The 13,642-nt window shown below is 39.4% G+C and overlaps 1 protein-coding gene across 3 annotated transcripts in view; it reads left to right on the forward strand.

Moving 5' to 3' along the window:
- The window catches only part of LOC135482490 (FMRFamide receptor-like), a 69,165-nt gene that overhangs the window by 32,715 nt on the left and 22,808 nt on the right, over positions 1-13,642 (forward strand). Inside the window, exon 1 of one of the 3 annotated variants that reach the window (XM_064762559.1) lies at positions 1,815-1,854. The exons of the other annotated variants lie outside the window; for them this stretch is intronic. The gene's annotated coding sequence lies outside the window, so the exon portion shown is untranslated. Of the gene's footprint in view, positions 1-1,814; positions 1,855-13,642 lie in introns of those variants that run through there. 3 annotated transcript variants of the gene reach the window in all.

A 13,642-nucleotide genomic window follows, 5' to 3' on the forward strand; every position in this document is an offset into this window, starting at 1 on the left:
TCTGTGTATGGCTTGTTTGTCTCAAAAGGTCAATTGCCGACATGAACTTTCTTTCTTGAAAGCACAATACATGGGCCTATGAAATCATTTTATAATTTTGCTAAGTGTTTCACCACCATTCCCACCAAGTGAACCCGCCGAAGGGCTTGTTTAACATCTTTTTCACTCGGTAAACGCAAAAAAATCACAAATTCGCTGTTTAAACCAACAGACATGAACAATTTTTGAAAATATCTGATTGTGTTAGATTATTGCTTAGGGTCGGCTTTGAAGATACTTAACCTTTCGCCAGTAAAAGGTCTGCACACCCTCGGGGCGAACGAAGTAATCTAGGCAACAGATATGTAAACATCCAAATCGATAGTTATATCAATAGACCGATCCCTGATCGATATTGGACTGCCTTACTACACCCACTGTTAACAGCCATCAGGAAAGCATCGCAGGTAATCGATGCACGATGCACGAAAATTGCATCATCATTTGTCCGTGTCTTTATGGGGATAGTATGTCGTTCATTTCCAAGGTTAAATAATATTTATCTGGTGATATATTGGATTGAATTTAAATGACGAACGTTTTTATATTGATGTTGCACCTGCATCTTTAGAGTAAAATTTTAAATTGCAAATTAGACATGTGCATGAAACGGAAATAACGAAGTCGTTATCCAACTGCAAATCAAGCATAATCAGGTGGACACGAGGTAACGCTTAAACCGTATATCGTCATATCCGGGACCGAAGTTCCGAAGTGTCGTATTGTTTCTCCTCTTCTCGCGGTACTGTTTACAAATTTCAGTCAAAAAATGACAGAAATCCAATCTCTATGTCCCTGGTTGTGGTCAGTGCATCAATAAGAGGAATACAAAACAGGTTTGCCGAATCTGGCAATTAGAATCGATGTAGACATTTACGATAAAATGTTTCCACATCATGATTGATCAGCTCAAGGGTAATACATGTATAATAAATAGTGTTTAAAGGATAGAATTGCCTTATTGAAGATACTTAATAACAACAATTTGATTTGGATTTTGAAGATTAAAGCGTTCGCAGTTACCACTGAAGCTTTTCAAACATCAGTTTCTTACTTCGTTATCACCATCTTGACGAGATAAGAAGACTTGCAAAAGACGTGACTGTTTTGCTATTAAGACGAGCTGCAGAAAAAATAAATATATTAAGTTGTTTTTTTTAAATTCTTCCAAGGGCATCGCAATGTCATCATTGATTGATTAGATAATCGAATTACATCCTGTAGACGCCAAAGTGATGCAGAAAATATCGGGTTTATCCGTCTGATTATTTCAGTCAGTGATGGGTCAATCAATTATATAATAAGCAGTGCAATTGGCACAGTCCAACCATATGCATGCAACACTGCTGTAGTGGTGCATGTAAACGTGCAGTACATTGCAGTGCATTTGTTCCAGTGTGTCGTAAAACACAACGCTTTGGTGTAATATACATGTAATGACACCGATTAGAAAAACAAGGCAAGTATTTTATCAAAAGGTGTCCATGATCGAGAATTTAATAACATCACTGTTTTTAATCTATTGATTTCATACGGAACTCTCTCACGATACATAATTTATAACGGAACAAGACCCAGTAGCTACGCGCGAATAAAGGAAATTATAGAAGTAAAATTGCTGATGATAAAGCTGACATGTTTACTTTTCATCGGAAAGCCTTGGGCAAAATATACATGCTGGAAAGTAATCATTTGTAGGCCATCGAGATAGCTTACTGAAACAACCAGTATTGGGAGATAAGCGTGAGAGGTCGGATTTTTCAAAATGTATCTTTACTTGTTACACGTGGCCTAGGATACGAACGTATATAATTGGTAAGCGCAAGTTTCATTTACATTGTTATTGCTTTCTATAATGATAAATGTCTCAGGCCTTTTTTCTGTCTCAATTGATACACATTGTTTGAAAATCTCTAGCTCGAAATTATGATATTCAGTTCATTAATCGACATAATTTAGCGCCCATGCAGTGTATTTCTCCGCCATTGGCGTGAGAGGTCCTTGTCGTCTAGACTACACAACATGTTGTTTCTAAAAGGCAGTTACGCTGAAGTGTACATTTGATTATTTTCAATGCAATTGAAAAAAAGAAAGAAGAAAAGAAACATAAAAATTGTTATATTTCATATCTGTTATTTGAGAATTTGCTTAGATTCTTTGCTCTGTCTTTTCTTTGTTTTTAGTTCATTCTTTGTAACGTTCCTCGATGCAAACGTGTGGTCACCTAAGGGTATTTAAAGATACCTCATATCGCATTGCTCGCAAGTTTTTTAAGTAAACCTCTGGCAAATATCACGGTGCAAATATCCCAGGTTGAATGAACTACAACGTCATGCGGTTCGCATTAAGAGTGAGGAATGATGTAATGATTAGCTTGCAACAACATCATGTAACTTAAAAGGCAAAGATCAAGATTCGACTCAAGATTTTTTTGATGCATCCTACACAAGATAAAGAAATGCATGGTACTCCTAAACAAACATGTTTTTCCACAGTAAAGAAATGTAATCATCATGTCATATTAGTCAGTTTTCCTGGTGCATTTTCTATGTAACATTCCACATAAGGTTTCAATTAATATGCATTAACAATCGCAGTCTGTGTCATAACTACATTGTTTGAATTGCATAAGAGGAAATCTACTTTGAGCTCGTCGAATTTATAACTTTGTTCTAATGATCCGATCTCTACATTAGCAGTTGGTGGGTGTGGTTTCCTGAACAGTTGAATCAATTGTACCACAACATCGAACAATGTGATACCTCTTGTTTTTGTTTGATTTGCACCATCTTAATACAAGCCTAAACAAATCCCAGGCAAGAATTATTCTACGTATGAGCCTGAGCATATGGAAAGAGTATGTACTACGTGTCACGAAAAATACGTCAAAGTTTGTGATTGGTTTGCACTATCCAAACACAAACCTTAACAAATCCAAGGAGAGATTTATTTTTATGTATGAGCATGAGCATGTGGCAATATGATGGACTGTGTGTCACGAAAAATATGTACAACTTTTGATTCTAAATAACTCCTTTGTTTTTACATGAGAACTGGACACGGCGAGTTGTGTTTATGTTCGAAATGATATTTAACAGGGTTACAGTTGACCAATTGACCAATTAATGGCACCGTACGTACCTTGAAAATCAAAAGTAAAACATTTTTTTCTTGACACTCAGTAGGTTTGAATTTCTAAAGCAAATAGTTGCGTGGAAAATCAATACAATATCGACAGCGTAAAACATCAGAATCCTAACTGTCACCATCTTGAATTGCCATGATTATACATGCGAACGTGGGAAGACTCAATTGAATGTAGATGTATGTTGAGTGTGTTAATAAAACATGATACACAGTACTGAATGAAGAAGATCAAGATGGAGATTTCATATGCAAATTGAATGATTCCAAATAATCGGCGTTGGATATTTTTAACGACGAAACAAGTCAAATCAAATTTAGGCCTCTTTTTGAGAGCAGCGTTTGGTTGACGCGAGTTAGCACGAATTTCTCAGCGTATGCGATTTTAGCATTGCTCTAGATCTGCCGCATGCGATGCTGGACATAAGGGTATAGTAGGTTTCCACTGAAACCGACTTTGCCTGAATCGTACAGGGCATGGGTAATCACAGAGCGTAATCCATTGTTTGGATGTTCGGGTATGCGGCGGGGCGTATAAAATACAGTCAAGAAGTAGTGACGCTTGAGTTGTCGCAATCGTAGTGGAAACCTACATCACTGCAAACACGGCATCCAGTGGAAACATATCCTTAGGCAAGTTTACAACAGCATCCAAAAATATTTATATTGGCGTGATTGCCTGGATCGGATTGCTTATCTCTTGAAACGTAACGAACGTTCCACCTTTCAGCGAATCGTCCCAAGCATATGTACAGGTTTCCACTGAAAGCGATTTTGTTAGAATCGTACGTTGCACCCCCTACACCCCATTGCTATTTACACGAATGTCCACACCATTCATGTTATTTCATTCACATCTTTTTAAGACGGTGTGTAGGCCTTACTTGTTGCGCGTAGGTGTCGAATTCTGAATATCAGCTGCCCACGAACTGTCTTGTTTTTCTTAAAAACTCGATTTGTAAATGTCATTCTGAAATATCTCGAACAGAACTATTGAAATCCGATCAAAAGCCAATCCGCGCCTTGAGCTGTCTAAATCATTGATTTATTATGTTGTCATGTTATATTGGCGATCCATCTATGAATCCATCACAATCGACTGATCGATTTTATTGATTTCTCAATGGAACAGAACGTTTCGTTAATTTTGATATTGAACTCCATCAAATGAACGTAAAGGAATTTGATCCTGGGGTGGGATTTCCTGGTCAATGTCGGAAACCTGGATGAAATCGATAATGAATACAAACCTTCGGTGATTCATTCACAGACTCGGACGGCAAAAAAAATCACGGTGCACTCCTAGAAAATGTTTTTGAGATTTTGAGAATTCTTACGGGTCTTCAGCCAACACAACGATGAACCCTGTAGGTTTTTCAACAAAATTACATTTAAGGTAGTAGTCTTTCAGAATCTCAAAACCCGTAAGGGGTTTTTCATTCCACCGAAAAAGCTCTTCGGGGTGCATATTTTATGTTGGCCGGAAGGTTTTTGAAAAGCCCAGAAATCTTCATTTTTAATGGTGTACCCAACGGTCAACTGGTCAACAATATACAGCACAGATGATGCTGCAGAATGATCAGCAGCGATTACATGTACATGTATATCGGTGTGAGCTTCTGTGCATGTATTTCGTGTGGCCGATCAGGTCACCATTCATACATTTATTACATGCAGAGACATATAAAGAAATAATATCTTTCGCAGCATCTCCAATATGATGAGCACAGCAAATTGATCAATATTGATATATATTGATATACATTCCATCGTCAGATCCATAGTCACAGCCATGCAAATGAAAATCAACCAAGGTGATCGATATTGTACTTTGCCAAAGCTTGACAATGGCTTCATAAAACGAGCTATTTCTGTCGGATACACTGGACTGTCACGACAGCTTCGAGGCAAAAATAACTGCTACACGTACTTCCAAATAAGGAGCATAGGTCAAGCCGGACATCAAAAGAAATCGCCATGAATTATGAGTGGGGTATGTGGTCTGTGATACCAAGTGTGGTCCAAGGGGCATTGGCCGATTACCAACTCGTCCTTTCAATCAATCTAAGTACATAGATGCCGAAAGTCCGAGTCCAATTTTCTTAATGTTCGCGAGTGTTCATCACCTTACCCTGCACAGCTGTCCTACACCTCACCAATTCTCACCTCCAAGTGACACGACCCCATCTGTCTAAGTAGCAAATGACTGGCAATAACTCCTCATTACAAATCACTTAATCTTCGTGGCAAGATTTGAACCAGAATATTGATGCAAAGGACGTAAGGATGATTAAGTGGCATTCTCCAGTGAATAGAGATCAAGTTGTAACCTGAGGAAGTCGTAATTGTCCCCGATGACATGCACACATTTGTTTTGATCAATATGATAGTAAGACTAATAGTTGTCATGGTATTGTTGACTTTGTTTGAAAGATGGGAGATGTTGCCATCATTGTGTTAAGATGTTTAAGATCATCCCTCGGTAGCAACAAGATCGATGGGTAATAGCTTGAATCTTAGTACAATTTATCTATAGATACATGTAGCGTTTCACGATAGATTTCCAGTCTCTTCACAGGTAGTGTAGGTGTTCATTCCGACAATAGGGAGTTTCCGCATCGCTTAACATTACGATTACAATTACGATTTCAAAGTCGTAATCGTAATATTCTCAAAACCGGCATGAACCAGAAATTTTAATAATCAAAATCTTGATCCTCATTTTCAAAATGGGTCAAGCTACGTTCCTCAAAAAAGAATACACTGTACCTTCAGGTTGTTTGATAACATCATTACTGAAAGAGAATGCTACATGTACATGTACATCCTGTCCTAATTCCGCCCTGTTCTTATCCATGACCTCTGTCCTTGCCTCTGTCCACCGTCAAGCCATTGAGATGATGGTATTTGTATGCTCCTGCTTCTTGATCTTTGACTTTGCTCCGAGCTAGGGTAATCCGGTGTTTTGAAATCAGGACACGTATGAGATTTAGCCTCGACAACTCGGACAAGCATCACGCTAAGAGACTGAGACACTCAACGTGTGCAAGTAAACGATATCAAGAACATACGCGACGGTTATCGAGAAGGTTTTGTCAGAGAGACAATCATGTCATCTCTGGTTTGGTTCTGTTTGTGGATTACTTTCGGTGTGGCCAATTGGGTACTGGTTGCATTAAAGGACGAAAGAGTACATTGGCTAAGTTATTTGTTATGTAGGGGTAGTAAATGCTCATACTGATGCGGCCGAGATAAAATTTTATTGAGGTTGGATATTTTCCTCGCCAAACATATATTTGGCATCATAAGAATAGGCTTGACAACATCGTTAAAAACAGCTTCAACTGCATCTTGTGTAGGCTGCTGATTGTCGCAGATCTGTAACACCCAACCGCAAGATATAAGACGAAAATGTATTTAAAGTATTCGTTTTATATACATGTACCAGTATGTCCAGGTAGACGTGTACAGAACAAATATATTCACCAAATCGAAACATACATTTCAAATTAAACGAGTCTTGCATTAAGTTGACTAAAGATAAAAACACACTCTAACGATCAATGTCTAGCAGAATTATGAAGTAAACACCAGCAGATGCATTGTCTCACGGTATCGCTCAGTGGGCCTTAGGCATCAATTACAATTCGATGTATTAGATTGCCATTACTATATCTTGGATCAATTTTTCTAGCGTGAGCATATGAGTCTTCAAGACTACAACTCTATTTGTTCGCATCATTTCCCCGCATTTGCATAGATACCAAATTAAATCATGATGACATACGCCATCACAAAAAAATTATGATTCCCGTATTAAATGAGATAAAACAATGATCTATGGAACTGTGGACGATCATGCTTCCTACTTTTCTCGAGCAGAATGCACTTTAAGACGGCGCCGAAAATCGAAGTGAAATAAAAATACGAGTCGAAAACAAGCTTTGAGCAATTTCTTAAAACAACACACCATATAACAAGATCAAGGAGATTTCTTTATTGGCATCATTGAGAGAACATCTCCAAACAGAGGCAGATGGTTTACCTTCCTGCAAAAAATGCAGCACAAAGTCAGTTTCAAAGACCGTGCGTGACTTTCGATAACAATTAATCATGTTATCCCCTTACCTCCGACTCCGTCACCCATGCTCCTACGAAGGGACTCCCTTGCCTTTCAGCGCAAGATCAAACTGTGATTTCTTTATTTCTTTCGTCAGGTGTAAATGCGGGAAATTAAGTGATGCGAACATCTGCCTCGATATGTAGATTGCATTTCAAAGGGTCGTGTCATTTTCTTGAAGCTAACTGTGCGGCTTCATGTATACATGTAGATGTGGTAGTTCTATCATCTTAGCGAATGAAATCATGGATTCGAAACAATTGTCGTTGCTAGCTTACACTTTCTGGGTTGTACTACAAACCGACGGGGCTGCTTAGAACTGCTCTTGCGGGGAAGTCGCAGAAATGTCTGAAGTACCATTTCAAACATCATTCATCAGTGCTTCGCTATTTTTTCCGTATGTTTATTTCCTGTTACCCGCTTCGTAGCCATTCGTTCGATAACACGTGTGCATAAGTACGGTCGAGTTTTGCCACTTCAGCCCGAAACATGGTCATCAGTGAACATGGTTATCGAGTGAACTGGTCGTCTGGTTAAATAATAAAAGAGGAGTCAGTTGAATTCCAGTCGGCCTTCGCTAATGTACGATGTTAACCAACATCCGAGAAAAATGGGTTTTCGCCTTTTTAAACTTAATCAAATAAATTGCCATTAACGTAACTGCGATATTATGGCCATTGGTTTCAGTTCGGAAATAAAAACAGAAAGGGTTGGATTTCGCTTGCAAATTTCATAAAATTCGTATCAGCGTGCAAGTTATTAGACTCTAAAATATTAGGTAACGCGTTAAATTACTTTCCCCACTCTCACCCTAATCGCTGTTTTCAAACCCGTAAAAATCAATAATCGATTTATACGGATATATCACACTGATGTAAGTTCCATGTCAAAATGAACTTAGTAGTTTAGTGGATTTTATTCAACCTGATTAACTTACGCTTAAAACGCCAGAAAAAAAATCAAAATTTTCACGGCTGTTTACTCGAAGCAGGCAGCCTACCGTGTCTAGTTTCAAAAGCCGCCGGTTGATGAACTTTGAAACCGTCAAATTTGACGAGATAAGAAGGTTTTTTGTTGATTAACCGTATATATACCTTGGTTCAAATACAGTATTTGGGTTACCACTAATGATTGGCTGTCTCAGAAGTGGTTTGATTACTAGTGGTTCACACCATGAATTTGTGCAATGGACTTGGAAATCATGTGGATGACATTGAGATGTTGAGCACCACTGATGTGAGACCAGTACAGTCACAATTATACCTTTTCCGATATTTACGTGCCGTATCAAGAACTCCCAGTTACGCACTTCCTGTATTCTCCTGGTGTATAGCCAACGACGGCTAATTTTTGGCTCCAAATCATCAATAATTAGAGCTTACAACGTTGCCTCTATCAGTACAGTTCAGAGTGTCAGTCTAATAACCCGCAGCAAATCTAGAAAAACAGGAACTTGATGAGTGCCCGGAAAGAATAAAGGGCAAAAGTGAAACCCGATCGATCCGAAATTGCAGTTATTACGGCCCTATTAAGTTATTTACTTGCAACCTCGGGAAGGTCTGTCTTTCCGCGGTGGCAGCTCACCACGCCTGATGATTTATGGCATTCTCTGAATGGAGCCAAGTCCACTCCGGGCGAAAGTAAATGAGCGCCATGTTTTCTTCTTTCCAGACTTCGAAATATATGTAAAGGTATGTTTGTTTGACTGGAGCCAATGATATATACTCTCGGTTAAAATAACACCTTTTTTTTCTTCGTAAGAATACATGTACAAAAGTTGAGGCTCAAATCATGAGCTCTCCAGATGAAAAAAACAACATCGAATTTATTCTGGAAATATCACAATTCGAAATGAGCCTCATGTTTCGAACAACAAATATACGAGATCAAGCATGTAGGTCCTAGTTATGTTTTCGTTAACCATTTTTTTTGGTTCTGTCTGGACCTGTGGTCGACTAGCATGATTGAGAGAGAATGCATCACCTATAAATCTCCAGAGGAATGGAACCCGGCCAGTGCATCTTTTTCTGTATATATATATTTCTGGCTTTTTTTCCAGACTACTATGAGACTGTGGTTCATCGATGATTTTTTTTAGAGAAAATTGGCCATACCGGCTCAACTTTAGTGTAATTCCAGCATCAATCAATAAGCACAAGAAACAATTTGCTACTGGTCATCTTCATGTACTTTTGACCGAGAGTATACGCAGTTTTGCTCTGTATTCCAATCATCAAGTTTCCATCACCGGTCTTGACTTCTTCTCTGCTATATTTTTTTCCCTTTTCGCTATGTGCCATGCCTCGAGATGTCCATTTGTCTAATGTAGTATTTGTGGCCATGCCTGCTAGCGGTGGGCTGATTGTGCGGATGTCGTGATGGTAATTGTGTGTCGGCTGCGATGCGGCAAGAACATATATTGATAGACCAAAGATTTGCCTAGAGGCCTTTTGTCGTATGATGTATAGAGGACAGGGGAAGATGGTCTAGATTCTCTTGGTCTTAGGATATCTTCTTTTGACCCTCACTGGCTTTTTCCGCGGAATGGGTCGACACCGTCTTGATGTATTGGTTGTCTCCCTCCTCAAACACACGGGGGTGAAGTTAAAATGTAGGCAAATACCAAGGCGCATCGCCACAGTTTTGGGCGAAACGGAAGCTCCACCCGAGCAGTGTTAGGAGAATTAAATAAAATGCTACTTCGACAGCTTCAATATTTTGTACCAGCACACGCGCTTAGAGCAACTGTCCAAAAAACGAGGCACCATGTAATATAAATAGCTATCACCATGTAATATAAAAAGCTATTACCGTTCTCAATAATTGAGAACGGTAATACATTGCAACCAAGATTTTTTAAGCTACATGTGTCTTATACTGAAAATAACTAAGTAGCAAGTTCCAATTATCAGGTGTAAAAGTGTAGACACGACTCCCACACGCCAAGACACCAGAACGATTGCGCTCATCTTGCTTTTGCATTGAAAATTCCATGTCCAGCTCTTACGATAAAAACTTTAAAAGACACATGTCCCCTTGGATTGATCGTCAATACGTCAATATTTGCTTACTATCCACCAGAGATTCTCTTCATGATTCACAATGACATTTTCTGGTCGGTGCATCCGATTATTCTCCGCGAGGATGGAATATCGATAGGGAAACGGACTTCGACCAGTTGCTTGTACCGGGCGCATGCCATTACGTGTGGTGAATACAATCTCTGGTTCAAAGACCGTTGACACCATGCTTCTTGTTGGCCAAAGCTATCTCCTGTTGGCGAACCACTACGCGAACCGGCTGTGGCTGATACTGGGTGTTGATCCATAAAAGATTGAAAGGATCAAAGACGACAGCTTTCTGAATCACTGACGAGGTTTTCAATCGTGTACCACTTCTTGCATGAAGACAAGAGGCATAAAAACCTAATTGATGAAATCAACTAATTGAAATCTCTCTGATGTGTCTTTCACCTGTGTTGTTCGACTGGATAACAAAGCCGAGTGGTGCATGCTCCGAAGACTTGATCAAAGCTTTCGCGAAGAGTAGGAGACTCCTTCCGTCCCCGGCGTTACTTCTCAATCCTCATCTCGGCAAACATTGCTACTGCTTAACCAGAGCCATCTACTCCAAAGAGCAAACTATACGAGAGCAGTGGCTGCACTCTTAAGAATAAAGGTTTTTGAGGTTTTGAAAAACCTTCTGAGGGCTTTTCAACCAAACACAAATATGTGAAAACTTCTCGTTCCTTTTCCGCAACTCGATTACTTCTGCCTTCTTCCAGGTTACGTGGGGTTACCACGATTTGATTACAAGGACGTAGTCAAAGCCGAAACATTTCTAAAGCTTTCTCCAATCTAACCCTTATTCTCGCAAAGGCATCAGTATTAAATACAAATTTTACTAACTGCATGCAATTACAAAATTATGAAACTATTCGCATGCTATGAATAAGCAATTTGCCAAACTATGGAACAAACAAAACGTTTAAATCGACTGCTTCTCAATAGACAGTCTTTAGGCACGAAATCGCGCATCCCCGACAAAAGTATTTCCGCTGAATGATACTAAATCATTCGATACACCACGTTAACAATATAATAACTAATTCAGTTATTATCCAATTACAAAGATTGCTGTCCAATAGTCCGATATCGCAGCATGCAGAAATAAGATTAAACTCGACGAAATTAAAGGGCCGATATTTTCTATATCCCGGGGGTATACTTTACATATGCACCCCGTAGAGGTTTTTCAAGGAAGTGAAAAACCCTTTGAGGTTTTTAAAGGCTCAAAAACCTTTTGGGGGTTTCATTTCTCGGAAAAATTTCTTCGGGATGCACATTTGTGTTGGCTGAAAAATTCTTAGAGGTTTTTCAAAGGGTTTTTCAAAACCTCAAGAAGGTTTATTTTTAGGAGTGTAGACTCGCAATATCTGGTGCAAAATTTTGTTTTCTTGGAATATCTACTCATCTACTCTTTAAGATTTGATATTTAACTGTCAGTACTTTCTTCTAATCCGCTTGCGGCGTATCTTGCTGTCAGATTCACAGCCCTTTCCTTTGGGGATGTCTGGAGTACTATTATACCAGCCATAAACTAATAAACAAGTCGTAATTGTCAGCAAATGACATGCAATTAATGGCCGTTCAGTCATAAAGTGATGGGCAATAGAGACATGGGATAATGATTACTCGGTTTGTGGTGGCGAATGTAGCTTCATCAGCCGATGTGGCATCGGGTTATTATATCGATGTGTCTGACTTCTTTCATGGAGTCAGTGAGCACTGGGGAAGATACGTCTGATCTTTACCAGACAAGGCTATCGCAAACGACTTCGTCCTCCATTACAGGCTCAGCCGAAGTTCCTGCCAGAAGGATCGATGTTTACTGGATGAAGGACCGCGTTATGTGCTTCTGTTTCGGCAGCTGCTACAGAGACCAGGGCTGGATAAAGAGATTTGATCATGCCGTCATCAAAATACCACTAGTCGAGTGCAGCTGAGAACTTTGTTATAGATTCTGTCAAATCACGTCGGTGTGCCGAGTACCATTGAAAATAATTCCTCACAGCCTGTGTTAATTGTTAAACACTTGAGTGCAGATGTTTCCGACCGAATTTCAAGCGCCTGGCACCGTATCAATTGAGTTTCTAACAGTGAATGAAATAAATCAGTGTTGTTATGCAGATATTACTGTGATGTGTCAACAAACTGGATCACTATTGCAGTATTTTGTGAGCCTTTACCCCTACCGCAAGAATTCTCTGTTATTTTACTTAAACCGTTCAAGTACCTACCATTTAAAAGGCAGTCATACCGAATGCTTGTTGGTTGCTTCCTAACGATTGCGCCATATTGTTCGTATTTACGGTTCAGGAAATACACATATCGTTCAGGGGACACTTTTCTGAGATTTCATCCTCATGGATGGATGAACGTTGGAGAATTACGGGGAGACATCTCTACTACAGAAAGCTTCCATGCAGTTGAAAGGAAAATATGAGTGCTGTTGAATGGACAAGCTTAGTAAAAACGAACGGGTAGTCCTACTTTTCTCTAATTTTTGTTGAGGTGAAGAAAAAAAACAGTCGGAGAATGGGCAGAATGTCGCGACGAAGCACAGGGACAAAGATTTAGAAATAGTACGAGCACTTGTGAAAACGATATCTTGTAACGTGATAAAAGAACGTACGTATTAAGAAACAAAAACCGTTATGCTTTTCACGAAGATCCTCTTTCTCTTATGTTGTTCTTAAGTGGTGCAAAACATTAAGAACGAAGAAGTTTGATGTTGTAACCAATAAAAGGAAATCCTGAAGAAAATGACATGCGAAGTTGAGGATATAGTAAGGACCAAAACAAGCTGCGCCCATCCTCGGGTGCAAATCAATTCGCACCATTGATTGTCACAACAGTAACCTGTTCAAACGCTTTTCAATACAACTGTGACTAGTGACGCCACCCGGCTGTTGCAGTTACTCTAATGTCTCATTTTCACTCTCTTTCATCGGTTTTATGTTGGTGTGTAGGTGTGAAGCTCGCTTGCTAGGTTGAGGCGTCAATGTCACCAGATCAGCTAACCAACTGGCTGCATCATTCACGTTTGCTGAGCAATGGCAATAGGATTATTCCGCCAGCTAATTCCATCTCGTACGTGGGAGCTATTCTACTTCAGAACTTTTATTCGGATCTATTGCTGACTTTTTCTGGTATTAACTCAAGCTATCGCACAGTCTGTTAGATAGGAGTTATTCAGTCGAGTAATCGTTCTCTGGTTTTAGAAAGTTTTTTTGTTGCTGTAGTTTATCAAGATAGTTACGTGTATTTGTGTAGAATG

This window comes from Lineus longissimus, chromosome 2, assembly GCF_910592395.1.
Source record: "Lineus longissimus chromosome 2, tnLinLong1.2, whole genome shotgun sequence".
NCBI classification, from domain to species: Eukaryota; Metazoa; Nemertea; class Pilidiophora; order Heteronemertea; family Lineidae; genus Lineus; species Lineus longissimus.